Source organism: Bidens hawaiensis, unplaced genomic scaffold (assembly GCF_021521415.1).
Source record: "Bidens hawaiensis isolate Kalapana, Puna unplaced genomic scaffold, B.hawaiensis_p1.1 tig00033856_1, whole genome shotgun sequence".
In the NCBI taxonomy this organism is placed as follows: Eukaryota; Viridiplantae; Streptophyta; class Magnoliopsida; order Asterales; family Asteraceae; genus Bidens; species Bidens hawaiensis.
Window position 1 is genome coordinate 195,944 of NW_027495830.1, and position 17,813 is coordinate 213,756.

The following is a 17,813-nucleotide window of genomic DNA, read 5'->3' on the forward strand; positions in this document are numbered from 1 at the left end:
GTCCATGATCCGTTCTTTACTCGATATTACTTAATTAATAACGCGAAATCACTAAACGTAACTTTCTTTATTTATCATTATAATATTCAGGATGTTACAGAAAGCAACTGACGGTCATGCATTAGACATATAACCAACAAATCATTGAACTAGAGAGTGAGGTGATTACCAGTTTCTCTCGAATGTAGGTATAACCCCCTCGTCCCATGTGATGATCAAAAACATTGTTTGCTCGAGCTCCCTTTGTTGAAGCTGAGTGTTTCTTCAACCACACATTTAATTATATTTTAAAAAAACATAAACTTCTTTGATAGTGTTGAGTATTTATACCTGAAACTTCTCTGATAGTGTGTACTCAACGAAGTGATCCCAGTCTTCTTGCCTGATGATCGTCCTGTGTCCCTTGGGTATCACTTCAGCTTTAGAGGTTTACCGATGTTCGGCATAATGTATTTGGCATACATTTTTCTTCGGAAATTCTGAAGAAGGTGTCCGAGTTGTATCATCACATAAGGCATGTGACACGCCTCAATCTCAAAATATTTCTGCATAATATAATACAGTAAAGGTAAATTACTTCTCAAAATATTTCTGCATCAAACAACATAATATGCACAAATAAAAATAAAGAATAACCGTCATTTGTTCCCACAGTTTATCTCTAAGCTCCTTTGTGACCTCCCTCCAACTTAAATGTCTCAAGCCAACTATTTCCCTTACAACATCCCCTAAAAAACTTGCAAACTTTGATTTGGTTTGGCAAGTGAACCTACCCAGATTATCAAACTCCACTACCAGTCTGACATCACTAGAGTTTGCATAATCGGTACGTAGCTTAGGTAACCTCGTCAACCTCCTTGTAGGTTTTTTCGTAGTAGCCAAACTGTTGATGGGTTCGATAGACACCATCGCTATATCATCGTCTCCTTGATCGTCTTCGTCGTTGGCTTCCACGTTGGAGTAGCCTTCAATGTCGTCTGATTGAGCGTCGTTGTCTTTGGTTTCCTCATCGGAGTATAAAACATGTTCTTCTTCGATTGTTTCATCTATAAGCTTCATCTTTGATTGTTTTTTCTGGAGTAGCCTTCAGTGACGTCTGATTTATGGAGTGGAAAAGTTTTTTAATAATTTGGAGTGTAATTTGATTTTTGGAGTGTTAAATAATTTGGAGTTTTTGAATATTTGGAGCCAATTTGGAACTTTTTGAGTTTTGCCTCCCTTTTAATTAAAAACCAAAAGATTATTGGCATAGTTTTTAATTTAAATTAAAGGGGATAAGCGTGTTACTGGCGTATTAGGATATTTATATATGTTTTTGTACATTAGCGTGTTACAAGCATAATAGACTCATTTGAACAAATATATAACATATTTTAACCTAATCATTTACAAAGTGTTTTTTGTTTTATTTTTAGATTTAACAAAGTGTTGTTGACGATTTAATAAGCGTATCACAAGCGTTTTTAACAAAGAAAGAGATAGCCATTAGATGGTCCATAAAACATGTTAAGAAAGCATTTTAAGATATTCCATATTTACCATTCATCAAAAGATGCCATACAAAAAGTACCATTACAATACATAACAAAAAAACCAAGACGAGCAAAGCTAACATCACCATCACTCCGCCTTGTCCACAATCTCCGACCCCAGCTCGTTAAGGCTCATGTTGGTTGACACCACACACTGAGTCGTAGCATGCAGACTGTTGTTTCAGATAATCAACAGCCTTTGCCTTAAACTCAGTGTATGGTTCCATCAACATGAGTTTACATGAGTCGAGGGTCTTTGATTTTTCAAATGTGAGTCTAGCCCTAATCTCTTCGATTGTCTTCAACAAAGGGTCGTCTTTCTCTTTTTCAAGATATATTCTTGCTTTCACCATGTTTTTCACGGTTTTGTCACAAGATTACATTTTTATTATTTTTTTGAAATGTTTAGTGTGAGTGAATAACAAAATAGATGTTACAATATATACACCTAAAATTTAATTTTCGGTAGTTGAGACAGTAATTTAATGTTGTTAAGTTTAATTTGTAGCCTATCTAGTAAGATATAGCTTATTTAAAGTGTACTACAAGCGTAATATATAGTTTTTTTTTATTTTAATTAACTTTAATATAGGCTATCATCACATAAATATTTTTCCAAGATTTTTGACATATGAGTATGTATAAATGTAATTAATTTCCCAAATTAATTTTGACAAGTGTATAATATAGAAATATTGTTCCCAATTTTGATAGGTGATATAAATGTAATTAATCTCTAGTTTAAAAAAACACATGAGACATGTGTGAGCGTTTCCCAAGCGTGGGACACCCTTTGTTCTTTTATTACAGAGTTACTATTCATCCATGAGTGTACTTTAAAAGTGTCTTTTCCTTTTTAATTTGTTAGCGTGCCATAAGCGTTTAATAATTTTGCTTATATATACCTACACCACATTTTTAAAACTCATATACCTACATAATTTTAAATTATTTTTTAGTTAATAATGGATTGCTCGTCATCATCCACATCCTACAAGGATGTCCTCAGGAGGCAAATTGAGGATCAAATCGAGGAAGATAAAGCTTGTCGGGAAACTCTTATTGAAGAATTTGTAACGACTAGCAATAACTTGGATGCCAGGGATGTCATTGCAAAAGTTCTTACTCGAATGCCCGCTAGTACTATCCGAGATCTTGTTGTTTTGTTTATGGTTGATGTAGGACAGAGAGAGCTTGACCAGTTAAAACTTTTGGGCAAGGAAATTCTTGAACTAAATTGCTCAATGGAATTGAAGTTGAAGTTTCTTATGTCACTCAGAGATTAGTAATAATAAAATTTGTATGTTTGTGATGGTGTGTTTATATGTGTGTTTTGGTAATAATAAAATTTTTATGTTTATGTTAAAACATTGATTCAGCATGTAACTATTAACTTACATTACAAAGTGGTAACAGAAGACTATAGATCTCCATAAGTCCATATCATAAAATCTAACAAGTATCTTAAAGTACATAACAGTCAGTTTTGAAATCATTCAAATTTGTTGTTGCTTTTTCTTAAGTTCATCAATCAACACTTCTTCGGTTAAAAAAGTATTGTTATTTTCATGGAATACCTGTGCTTTCTTGATAAGAGTATTTCTGTGTTGGTTTCCATCCGAGAGGTGGATTTTTCACAAATACTTTGACCTCAACCTTTTTAGCTGTTTTTGTTGTTTACGGCCTTCCTTGCAAAAATTACACCCCCATGGTCTCTTCCCGTCACATTTCTCCATGTGTCTCATAGCAAAAATACCACAATGTATTCCATTATTTTTTGTTCTCCATCCCATCTTTACTCTATTGATTGTTGCTATTTGGATTTGCTGAGCAATGGGGGTGTTTGATTGTATTAAGATACATACAAAAGATGTTTCTCTAAACAAAATAGAAAGCAATTTAAGTATTTTGACAATTTTTATAACAGGTATGTATGTTTTTTTGGGTTAAAGGTATATATATATATGTTTACCAGTATATCAGGAGTCTTTCCGTATCTTTCTTCAAAATTCTCTCTAATTGATTTTTATTTGTCTTCTAAGCTTTTAAACTTTGCATCAGCTGGTATTTCTTGATTTGCACTGTTGTCAAGTAATTCTATCACTTTTGTTTGAAGATTGAAGGGAACCACAAAGAAATGATCGTGTTGTAGAGTTGGCACGAGCACTATAGCAACCTCCTTGAGTGATTTGATTCCAAAAATTTCCATTTGTTTTTTGATGTTGTCTGAAAACACATCAAGTCTTTCTTTGTCTGTGTAACCCCTTGACTCAACATAATGGTCACTTGTCAGTAAAATAATTAAAATACAGATGATTAAAGCGTTTATTGAGCGTTTTATATTAGTACAAAGAAAGTAGATTGATTTGTACCAGCACAGTTCTTGAAGCAAAGAATCTGAACGGTGATGCTGCAGATTTTTTTTACTTCATAGTTCATTAGTTCAATGAATGCATCCATTGCATTGGTGGTTATATAAATGCCAGGACAGTAGCTTTCAAATATCACCTTGAACAATTCTGTGTGAGTGGATTTGTAGACGTCCTCCCAAATGTCTTCAAGACAAAAAAATATATACTCCAAAATTATTTCTTCATCTTTTGTGACACTAGTGGATACGTCAACCTCTCTCAGAAGATATGGAGATTTCAGTGTAATGAGGTTATCACTTATTGACAATCCGGTGTCAACTATTAAACATAAAACAACTCATTTTAAATTTGACTGAAAATAATTGTAATTATAATTAAATACCTTCAACCCATTTTGTTTTTTTATTATAATTAAATACTTTCTTTAGCCCACTCAACCACTGTATTAACAACTTTATCAATAGTTGCGCATGAGACATTGTTTTCTTGACCTGCATCACCTGCATCATTTTTTACGACAGCCAAAGATGTAATATGTTCAAAATAACAACCTAAGCGTTTTATGAGCGTTTTTAACTGTGATTATAATTAAGCTGGTACATATACCTTTTTAATTAGCCACTGGATCACCAACACCAATATCTGAACCAACTTCATCATACAGATGTAATAAGTTTAAAATAACAGCATAAGCGTTTTATGAACGTTTTAATTATACTTATAATTAATTTAGCCGAAATACCTTTTTGAGCAGCCACTGGACCACCAACACCAACATCTGAATCAACAGCATCACACAGATGTATTAAGTTTAAATAACAGCATAAGCGTTTTATGGGCGTTTAAATTATACTTATAATTAATTTGGCCCAAATACCTATTTAAGCAGCCATTGGACCACCAACACCAACATCTGAATCAACAGCATCACACAGATGAAATAAATTTAAAATAATAGTATAAGCGTTTTAATTATACTAATAATTAATTTAGCCCAAATACTATTTTGAGCAGCCACTGGACCAGCAACACCAACATCTAAATCAACTGAATCTATTGCTGCAGCTGTATAAGTATTGGGATCTTTCAACTTAAACAAAAATAGTTTTGAAATGGGAAAGAGAAACTTGAAAGAATAAAATATATATTTTTTTCTCACCTAAATTAAAGAGTGATAAGCGTTTTATGGTGTCAGTTTCTTGTGTTTTAGGGACCACGTTATTAGTGAATATGTTTTCCCATTCACAACATCTAGCAAAGATATTGTGATTTGATGGATGTATATCCTTTCCTTGACGGACCAACTCGTTGATCTCTGAGCAAATTTTATCAAATTTCTTCAACTTTTAATCCATTCCCTTATTCTAAGACTGTAAAAAGAAAATATAGTTATTGTTAATTCAAAAAAAATTTCAATCTATCCCAGCCAGTTGTAATGGAGTTAAATAATAGTCAACCAGCTCCCGGGTGTGTGTTCCCAATGGCATTTGCAAATTTAAAGGTGAATAAACACTTACATAATCATCCAAATCTTTTTCAGCTGTTTGATCGGCATTATCTGTTTCAGATGCACTTTGACCATCTGTTTTTGATTATATATAATGTTGTTAGATAATCGTTGCATTACATGAAATACATATAGAAATAAGAGATATGAGAGTTTTTAGAAGAAAATAACAAGTTTCTCACCATGTTCTTGTTTCTCCTCAGCTACAGTGTTTTCTTCAACTCCAGGCTTACCGGCAGATGCATCACCATATGTACCACCACATGCAGTCTCATCAAGCACCTTCCCGACAGCACTAACTGTCACAGGAGCAGCAGCAGCAGCTTCATCAAGTCCCTTCCCGGCAGCACCAACTGTCACAACAGCGGTAGCAGCAGCAGCCGCAGCAGTCTCATCAAGTCCCTTCCCGACAGCACTAACTATCACAGCAGCACTATCAGTAACAGCTGCATCAGTAGTCTCATCAAGTCCCTTCCCGGCAGCACTAACGGTCACAGCAGCAGGAGCAGCAGCAGCCGCATCAATCCCCTTCCCGTCAACACTAAATGTCACAGCATCAGCAGCAACCTCAGTAGCATCTGCAACACCAACTGTAACATAAATCTCATCTTCATCATTTCCATCATCTTCTTCTAAGGGAGGACCATTATTATACAAGTATTTTTTCATCTTATTAAGAGTAGTTGTTGTTATGTAGTTGACTGCAGGCATTGTGACGAGAGTCCCAAATGGACCATATTTTATCTGGTATTCATGCGTGTAAATCATCACAAGGAAGGTGATCGGACCGTTGTATTGATCGTTGATATCTCTCCAATCTTCCTTTATCATTTTCAAGTTTTCAATAACATAGCTTCACCAGTCCATATTTCGAATATCCGAGGTTTTATCAATTGCGGTGATGAATCGTTGATTGACTGTTGTTGATTTTGTCATAAATCCTATGCAGGTGTTGAACAACGCAAGGAAATTAATCTTAAACAGTTCACCAACTCCTTGATCCGCGGACAGTTTCTCTCTCACATGCTTTATACTTATTCTTGGAGTCGGGAATTGATTTTTGAACAAATCTGGGAATTGATTTTTGAACAAATCTGTAGTAATATTTTCCCCCAATCTTGGTCTACTCTTGTCTAAAACAGGAATCTTACCCATTTGTATCCCCAACACTTCATGTACTTTTTGTGGCGTTATCTTAATAACACCGATCCCAATGTTCAATTCATTTAAACGGTTATTATAGTTCATGAGCAACCAATATCCCAAAGTTGTTGGAGTTTGGGTTACTTGAAATCTTACATTGACCGGAAACCCATTTCTTCTACACAAGTTTTTTGGACAGGGGTCATTGCCTTCATTGCATCAACAATATTATAAGGTGCACACCTATTCTTTAAGTTTTTGTCTACAAATTCAACAAAAGGTTTTCTTGATGTCCTCTCTAAGGCTTCTTTTCTTTAATGACTTTCTTTTTCGGACGCTGAAAGTCCGGGTCAGAGGTGTTGTGTTCCACCTCTTTCCGCTTTGACAACAACCTATTAATTTATGTTTCAAGGTCTGAATCAGAGTCCGCTTCCACAACATTTTTTGTTTTCACCTTTTTCACCACCAAAACAACTTTTTTAGTCTTCCTTATATCTGTATTTTCATCTCTCTTCTCGTTTAGATGCTTAGCTTTATCAGTCTTGTTTTTTTCGACAACTGAATCACATACATACAATAAAACATGGGGGTAGGGGATAACATCACGAATCACAAGTAAACAGAAAACGCTTATCAAACACACATTGATAATTCTCATACCAAAGCCATAACACGCTTAGAATACGCTTATAACATGCTTTAATATTACACATAGATTTTAAAAAAACAAAGATATGTATTACAGCAACAACACGCTTATAAAACTCTTTAATACATGATGGTAGCTTTCCATAAACAAATGCTTCGCAAAACTCAATTACTGATGCTTAAATTCACAGCGGTTACATTTTAAGAATAATTAAACCTAAAACGCTAAAAAATCATAAATTAACACATGTTCCATCTTTATTCTGAGACCTATCGTGCTTGTGCTTCGTCCTTGGTTCCGTTCCAGAAGTAGATGAGTTAGGGTTCTTTATTTTCTCCTTATGCTTGTGGTTGTGGTTGTGGTTGTGCTTGTTCTTGTGCTTCGACCTTGTGCTTCACAGTAGAAACGAATCGTTGACGGTTTTAAGGAATATTGACTTACGAGGTTGTGCTTCCCAGTTGAATTTTGGGAATAATTGTTGCCGTTAGGGGGTAATTATTTGACCCTTTTAAAAGAAGCTAAGGCGCATGCTTTTAAAATTTTAATCGTACGGCTAGGAATTATTGTAAAGTATAAATATATATATATATATATATATAATACTAGTGGGTGGTGGTGGGTTCAGGTGGTCATGATGGTGGTGGACGGTGGAGGAGGTGTGGTGGTTCGTGGTGGCGGATGTGTGGTGATGGGTGGTGGTGGTGGTGGGTAGTGGATGGTGGTGGCGAAGGTCGGTGGTTGTGGTGGTGGAGGTGTGGTGGGTGGTGGTGTGGCGGCGGAGGTGTGGTGGGTGGTGGTGGTGAGTGATTGTGGTGTGTGGTTAGTGGTTGGTGCCAGTGGTTGTGGTGAATGTGAGCGGTGGATGGTGGTAGTAGGTGGTGTGTAGTATGACTGAGGATATGTAATCCATGAAACAATGACGATGCTATCCCGTATGATGACCATGATGATTGGCCCAATTATGACGACTATGCTAATATAGTGATACCCACATGAATACATGGATATGAAAACCTGGGTTGGTGGTGATTATAATAATGATGTTGCTAACCTATATGGTACGGTTTGCTTACGCTAACCCATACGACGGCGACTATACGATGATCATGATGTCTATGATGATGATCACACATATATATGATGATGATCAATTATAGGTACCTATATAACAATACGCCACATAGACACGCACACACACACACACATATATATATATATGTGTGTGTGTGTGTGTGTGTGTGTGTGTGTGTGTGTGTGTGTGTGTGATGATGATAGTGACACCGATGTTTAATGACATGTAACCCGTATGATTGACAACGACCATGATAACGTGTAAGATGGTCATACTGATGGTAGCCTGTACGACTGATGATGTCATTTGATAACGACAACAATTCATAAGAAAGTGTCAACAGTGATCGCTAATATTGGGCGTTTTGTTTACGATAACCCATACGATGCTGACCACATCCCGTACATGGCAATAGGTCATATATATGTTTGTGTTGATGTTGCTGTTGACGATGATGATGACACTAATAACGAGATATATGTTACACGTATGATCGACGCCGACAACGATAGCCTATACAATGACCACGTTGATTACCCGCACGTCTGATGATGATGCCGTTTCATGGTGACGGTGATCAATGATTATGATGATGATAACCACTATAACACATGATAATGATGATAACTTTATGATGTTGATCATCATCATAACACATATGGTGATGATGATAACCTAGAAGATGATAATGATACAAAACTACATACTTATTCATTATGATAATGATAACACTAGAATGTTATGAGCTTCTCTATTACAAAGTTGTAAATCTTATCCAGAAAATCTTACTAATGGTTAAGATAAGATAGTTCAATAATGGATAAAATTTTAAATTTATTTAAAAATTTGATTTTTTAAAAGAACTCAATTTTAAACGAAATTTATACCGGAAAGTTCATAAAAAAACTAAGTAAGACTATGTTTTTATATTTTTTTAAAAAGTTATATATAATAAGTTATAAAACAAAAACCAAAATATATATATAATTAAATGTGTAGAAAAAATATAAAAATAAAATAAAAATTCAAACCAATCTAGATTGTGATCACGGTCCCACCAATCTCAATCTTACAATTTCAAACCATTGATAAAACCCATTTCCTAACTTTATAACCCTAAATCAAGAATCTAACTTCTAACTTTAACTTTCTAACTTCGCTGTAATCGAGAATCTAACTTCTAACTTTCTAACTTCGCTTTCTGGTAAGAATTCAATGCAATTTATGTTTCTAAACCTGAATATTTGTAATTCGTATTTACTAGTGATTTATGTAGTCAATGATAATCGTAGACATCCCTTATCCTGGTTAATTTGTTCTGAACATACAGACTCGTCTGACATTAAAATGTCACGTCTCAATAATGGAGTTAAGTTTCTGGTAGATATCGACAGCGATTCCATGAGTAGGATGGTATGTTAATATTATCAACAAATTTTTTTTATGAAACATTTTACAGTTTTGCAACATATACATTCTAAGAACTTTTTTTGTGTTACTTATAGCTCATTCCTAAAGCTGTTCAACCAATGTTTGCTGACATTAAATCGAATACCGGCTGTTGTTTGATTTATGATCAAAGTGGTAGAACATTTTCTCTAGTAATAATCAAAGTAGTTGATGACTTTTATTTTGGAACCGGTTGGACTGAAATAATCAGAGAATGTTGTATAGAATCTGAAACATATGATGTTTTTGAGGTTAAGTCAACATTTATGTTGAACATGTTTACTTTCAAACGAAGCGTAAATGATCAATCTGGTACAATGTTATGCATTCCAGTCAGAAACCGACACGTCCATTACTTGGTAAGTTTTAATTTATGTTTTTAATGATAGTTTCGAAATTCAAATGTCTATTAATTAGCATGTTTAACAGGATTTCCCTGAGTGGTACGTCAATCAAGAATTTGGTTAAAATTACATGAATTTGCTTTTCGAAATTATTGCTCCAGATAGAGTGTTGTTTAACGTTTCATGTCATTGGGATGGAATGGGTTATAGGCTAGAGGATGGATGGAATGAGGTTTTTAAATAAATGAACTTGAAAGGTGGTTCGTTTGTTGTGTTTGAAATCATATCGGATTTTACATTTCATATTATTGTATTTTATGAAGATGGCATAGAATTTATCCTTCCTGGTCCAAATCAGCTGTTTCTCAACTATCAATTAAGCAATCAAGGTAGTTCCTCCCAAAACCCAATTCATCTTGATGAGAAAAATGATGACTCTAAAATCGTCTTCCACATGAACGTCACCAAGAAATTGGTAAATTGAATTTTTAAATTTCTTTTTTATTTACAAGTATATTTGTTTAAATTTTAACAATATCATCTTAACTTTATAATATATTTGAAATTTTCTTTTCACGGCGTCTTTCGTGTCACATTGCTACCAAGATTGATGCCTATGACGGAATGCCAATCACTTTGGTCAATCTCGAAGGTCGTAAAAAAATGAAACTTCATGGTGAAGTGTCGAATCTGAACTTCAGATATTATTTACCAAAATGAAAAATTTTGAGGAAAATGAATTACAGGTTGGTGATAAGGGCAAATTTGAACATGACTTCAATGAAGGTACTTTGTTAGTTTCAAAAGTTGATTAGTGCAAGAATGTGAGTTGTGTTTGGTGATTTTTGGAACATTTGTGATTTGGTGACTTTGGGAAATATTTGTATGGTTTATTTTCATGTTTAGATGGTTGTATTGATACGTTTTTTGAATGTTGGTTGGTTAGTTTTTAAATGATTTACTTTTATAGTTTCTTGTAACATCTATTTTGTTATTCTCTCTTCTTTTGTTTCTCTCTTATTTTGTTTCATGGGATGTATTGTAATGGTTCCTTTTGTATGAAAATTTTTAGTGAATGGTAATTATGGAGTATCTAAAAACAAATCGTAAAAACAAAGAACACCAAATATTTTTGCTTTTAGTGTCATAAATAATAAAATGTCAGTAACATTTATTGACGTTAATTAGTATGTGTGTGTGTGTGTATATATATATATATCGTTGATGACACGAGTAATAAAAAAATTCTTGGATGATGGATAAGTCTTGGATGTCAGTAGGCGACAGGTGTAGTAAAGCATATAAAGATGGTGTTAAGAAATTTCTAGATTTTACAGTTCGTAATTGCAAGGAGACATCACCACCAATTTCTATTTCATTTCCATGTGTTCGGTGTGTGAACCACGTATCTCTTAGTGTAGACGATGTAGAACATGAATTGTACAGGTTTGGAATTGATAAGAATTATACTACTTGATAAAACATAGAGAAGCCAACACCAACATTCCAACTAATGTTAATAATATTGGGTTTGCGTGCACCTGCATTCCAACTAATTATGATAATAATACTGGCCTTGTTGACACCAACATTCCGACAGATGCCTATGAAACTGTAGAAATGGTAAATGCTACAAAAGACAATTTCAAAGGCGACAAGAAGCATCAACAGAAGCATCAACAGTTTCTACAACTGCTTGTTGACCCTGAGAAGCCCCTGTATATAGGATGTCCTGACATCACCAAGTTGTCTGCATTAGTACAACTACTCAACTTGAAGAGCAAGAACGGGGTATCTCATAAGTTCGTTGATGAACTTCTGAAATTGTTGAAAAAGATGCTACCTACAGATAACGAAATGGTAAATAATATGTATGAGGACAAAAGGATGATGAAGGCAATGGGCTCAGGATACGAAAAGGTACATGTGCGCATCAATGACTACATTATTTACTATAAGGATTACAAGGATTTGGAAGCATGTCCAGTTTGTAACAAGTCAAGGTGGAAGGTGGATGAGAAGACTAACAAAACTTACATAAACACGCCCGCTAAGGTACTGTGGTACTTTCCCATTTTTCCACGATTCAAGAGCCTCTTTCAATTAAAGACCATAGCAGAGAATTTAATATGGCACGCCACGAGTACCAATAAACCCGGTGTTTTACACCACCGATCAGAATCACCAGCATGGAAAGCCATAGATGACAGGTACTCTGATACCATCGGAAGCGATCCAAGAAATCTTCGTCTAGGGATTTGCACTGATGGGGTCGACGTACATAGCGATCCAAGAAATCTTCGTCTAGGGAAACCACAGTGTCTGGCCTGTTTAGTAGTCATTTACAACCTTCCACCTTGGATGTGTATGAAAAGAAAGTTCATCATGCTTTCCTTATTAATATCTGGAGTGCCAGGAAACAATATTGATTTGTTTTTACAGCCTTTAACTGACGATCTAGCATCTTTATTTGAGGTCGGGGAGCCAACATATGATGCATATAAACAAGAAATGTTTACACTACGTGAAGTTGTGTTATGGACGATTAATGATTACCCTGCTCTTGGTACACTATGTGGTTGCCCTTACAGTAGATTCAAAGGTTGTGTAGTGTGTCGGGGCGACACTCAGTGTGTTCCACTTTATCACACAAAGAAGCAGAGTTATGCTGCCCACAGAAGGTATTTATCACATGACCACCCTTTCAGAAAATAAACAAAGACGTTCAACGGAAAAGAAGAGATGAGAACCTCTAAAGAGCCTATGACAGGGGAAGAGATATACGACGAGGTCAAAAACAATAACAATGAATGGGGAAAGGGATCTAAATCCCTAAGTGGGAGTAAGAGAAAAAGGGATAACACAACGCCGCAGCCATATTGGAAGAAGTTCAACATATGGTACCAACGGCTCAGCTATTGGAAGTATTTTACCTGTCCAACATTGTATTGATTTGATGCATGTTGAAAAGAATGTGGCAGAAAGTATTGTCGGGACATTGCTGAACATTCCTGGTAGGACAAAATATGGATTGGCAGCAAGAAAGAATTTGGAGTTTTTAGGGATTAAAAAGGAGTTGCAACCGAAATCAAAAGGCAACAATACAGAACTGCCTGCAGCATGCGTCACATTATCATCACAAGAAAAAGACATGTTTCTTGAAACATTGTAGAAATTGAAGGCTCCACTAGGGTATTGTTCTAACTTCTCTAGTTTGGTGAATCTTAAAGAAAGGAAGCTACAAGGCCTTAAATCACATGATTATCACATGCTTATACAACAGTTTCTACCCCTTGCAATACGGTCCATCATGCCAGAACCAATGAGAAATGCTATAATCAGGCGCTTTTTTTTCAAGTCAATTTGTAGCAAAGAAATCATTGTAGAAGAGCTTGATAAGATGCAGGAAGAGCAAATAGTTACACTGTGCCTGCTGGAGAAGTACTTTCCTCCATCATTTTTTGATGTCATTGTTCACTTAACTATGCACCTTGTTAGAGAGATAAAATTATGTGGGCCACCATGCTTTCGTTGGATGTATCCCTTTGAAAGGTGTATGAAGGTTATCAAAGGGCATGTGCGAAACAAAACTTATCCAGAAGGGTGCATTGCTGAGGAGAACATTGCGGAAGAAACAATCAAGTTTCTCAGCGAATACCAAAAAAACATCAAGAGTACTGTTGGTATTCCATATGATAAGCATGATGATAATGGGGAGACAATTCATGTCACGGGCGCTAAATCAGATGAAGTTTCTCCTGATCTCTTCAAGAGAGCACATTTCTATGTGCTGCAGAATACGCCTGAAATAGCGCCGTATATCGAGTAAATATTACTAACATATATACTCTAAATTATATATATATATATATATATATAATTCACAATATATTATACTCCTACTTGCAGACAACATAAGACCTCTTTGAAAAACCAAATGCGTGGTAAACGACAAGCATTGCTGGAGAAGGAGCATACTTTAAAGTTTGGTGACTGGTTACGCGACAAGGTAGATCAATTTATTAAGTCTTCTATAATTTTTAAAAATCTTTTATAGTTTCTGCAATGTAGGTGAATCTAACCCTTGTAATGAAATTCAGGTTGAAAGAACGCTAGCGGGCTCCCCATGTTCTATATCGGAAACCGTATAATGGATTGCACACGGAGCACACCACAACGTATACAAATAAGACTAATACGACATCAACGGTTTTGCATTTCGTACAAAATCTCATGATGATAGAGTTTACCAGAACAACGGGGTTGGTGTAGAGGCGGATGAAATGCACATCAAAAAGACATGGTGACCTATGGACAAAATTTTATTTTGGGGGTTTGCAAGAGATATGGGTCCTAGATTATCATACTAAAAGATTCTGATCTTCATGCGCCGATGGGTTGACCGTAAACATGTCAAACATGATATTCTTGGTTACACGTCGGTCGACCTACACAAATTTGGCCACAAGGATGATCTGTTCATATTGGCCTCGCAAGCACGCCAGGTGTTTTATGTTCAAGATCAGCTGGATAGAAAAAAGCATGTTTTCCTTATGACTCCACCCAACAATTATAGACATTCGTATGACGAGGTCGATGAGGAATTTAGTACGGTAACTTTTCCTCATGAGGGTAATAGATTTCCATGTGTACAACCAAATCAACTGCTTCCCGGATGATTACTGGAGGCCCGGGGAAAAGCCTTCAACTATCCATAATGGAGATTGAACCCTGCATAGAATGGTTGTTTGAAAACTAGCATTCGTAATAGAGATTGAACTGTAATAAGTGTTGTTTTTATAGAGCACCTGCAAAGAACTGCTGGTTTGATACAGTAGTTTGTTCACCTAGTTAGATGTCAATAATGTTTAAATTTAGTTGTGATACATGATTTCACCAGTCTTTACTTTGTACTTATTAATTCAAAGTAAACAAATATTGGTTGTTTTTAATACTATTACTACTTATACAGGCCGGTTTGTTGAATTCAATTCATAAAAGTCTTAGTCATTAAGTTCAAACAGACATTAACTAAATACACACATTCAAACATCAAGTGTAACGCTGAAACCAAATAAGCAACAAATATAAAATACAACATCATGTTGTCACAGTTAATCCACTTTATTTCCATGCTGTGACAGTCATCATTTCTCCGCCTGCTGGTTTTGTTTCTTGCACAACCTCTATTTGTTCACATTGTTCTTCTGCTTCTAATTCAACTTACTTTCAACAGCTGGTTTTCCTGCAAAACATTATGAACTCATTTTATAAAAAAAGACCATTTTATCCTTCTTTTCACTAACCTGCATACCAAAATTGTACCCTCCATACTTAGATCTTTGACCAAAGCATCTGTGGGTCTTTGACTTTGAAGAAGCCTTTGAACAAATAAAATTCAGTTTTGAAAAAACCCTTCTAAACTCAATGCCATCACCAGTAACCTAACTTAAGATCTGGTGATGGCATCAAGTTTTGGAAGGGATTTTATCAAAATTTAAGATCTTTGGGAAGTTTAAGATCTGTAGAAACCTTAGACATTTTCTGCTTGGCCAAGTTTGGAATTCACATAACATATATATAAGCGTAATAAATTTCAGTCAAAAGTTTTATTACAGTCATTAAAGTCAAATTAATTGGTTGTTGAGTAACTGCATACTACCTGTCAAAATGGTATCCACACGCTTTGGAAATGCTCGCAAGCTAATTAATTTGGAAATTAATTACATTTATGCCTACTACCTGTCAAAAATCTTGGAAATATATTTATGTAATTATAGTCTACATTAAAGTTAATTAAAATATAAAAACTATATCTAGTACGCTTTAAAAACAATTACTAGAAATATTGGTTGTTTTAATACTATTACTATATCTATTACGCTTTAAATACGCTTACTAGAAATATTGGTCGTTGTTAATACTATTACTATAGTACGCTTTAAATACGCTTACTGAAAATATTGGTTTTTTTGTTTTAATACTATTACTATATCTCTTACACACATTCAAACATCAAGTGTAATGCAGAATAACCAAAAATATATTAATTATATTTATAGTTAATACTTAAATTACATTACATTATAAAAAACTAACACCTAGCATCAGATTCCAGTTCTGAATCTACATCATCTGATTCATCTTCTGAAATAGTTCTTATTGTACGAGAGGGCATGATCCTCTCCCGCATGCCGTTCGATGTGTGGGTGGACTCCTTAAGCCTTCGTAGGTGAAGGTTCACCTCAGTATGGAATGTCCCATAAAGGGACACCACCTTATAGTCCTCCACGGGGTTCAACTCAATGCGTGCCACCTCGATGCCCCGGGCTTCCATCACAATGCTGAAATAGTCAGCAGTGGTGTACCCAAGAAACCTAACCATTCGGTTAAGTTTTTGGTACCTGAAGGTTTGAGGTTGGACATAGTCCACATACCTCACCCTTTGATTCTTCTAGAAGCCGACAAAATCAAAGTGGAAAACGATGGTGAAGAAGGTGTGGTCATGGTAGATGGGTGCAACCTTACCCTGTTCTCGTACAATCCAACTTGCAGCCATTTTCGGAGAGTGGTTTGGAAAGTGGATTGTGATTATGAAATCGGAGGCGATGTGGAAAGTGGTATTTAAAGACCATCATCGAAAACCGGTACATCTCCCTGAGAAATTGAAATTGGCGGCACAAGGAAGTGGAAAGACAATGATTATCTGGCCACTCGTCAATTCACCGTGTGGCCATTAATAACGTTTGGACACACTTCAAAATATTTAAGTGTGGCCATTTATAACTTATAGCCACACATAATAAGTGTATCCGTGACAATAAAAAACATAGGAAAAATAAAACTAAACTACTCTTTGGTCACACAACCTCGTATAAGTGGCCATATATTTTAAGGTTTTAGCCACATTACTAATAAATACAATGGTTGTTCGTCACATTTCGCCACATTATTAGAAATGTGACTAACAAATGTGACATTAGGTCACACAGCGTAATATAAGTGGCTATATCTTTTACCTTTTAGACACATCTCTTATCAATACAGTAGTCGTTCGTCATATTTAGCCACACTATTAAATCATGTGGCTAATTAAATGTCAGAATTTTCCCTTAGAGTGTGGCTAATACATGTGTTTTTGGTCACATGTATCAAAGATCAAATAAACTATGACTGTAGGTCACATTTCACCACACATTTTTATAATGTGGCTAGCTTATGTCACAGTTTTTTTCAAAGTGTGGCGAAAAGTACTTGAGTAGGTATAGAATGGTCACATGAAGAAAAACATGTATGGCCAAAACTAGTCTGGAAGGTTTTCAAACGTGGCCAAAGACCTTTTAGCCACACATTGAAGCCGAAGTGTGGAAAATCTCCCAGACCACATGTGTGGCTAAAAGGAGATTTTCACGTAGTGTCATTACAAAACGTATTCAAAATTAACACAAGTATCAAAACAGGTCTTCGAGTAAATTTGATCTTTGTTCGAGCAAACCTTGTAATCCTTAGTGTGCTTGAGGCAATTCTTCGAGTAGACTTTACTTAGAATATTTCCTTTGGAAATATTCTTCACAACTACATTTCAATATTCACGATATAACCAAACTTAGCTCGGAAATATCCCACTAGCAAACTAGTTCTTCTTGATCTATTTAGTCTAGTACTTAGACATATTTGAGCAAAGCAGTATATTCGGGTACTGTAACTATGCTCGAGACTGAACCATACTCGGGTAAATACTTAGA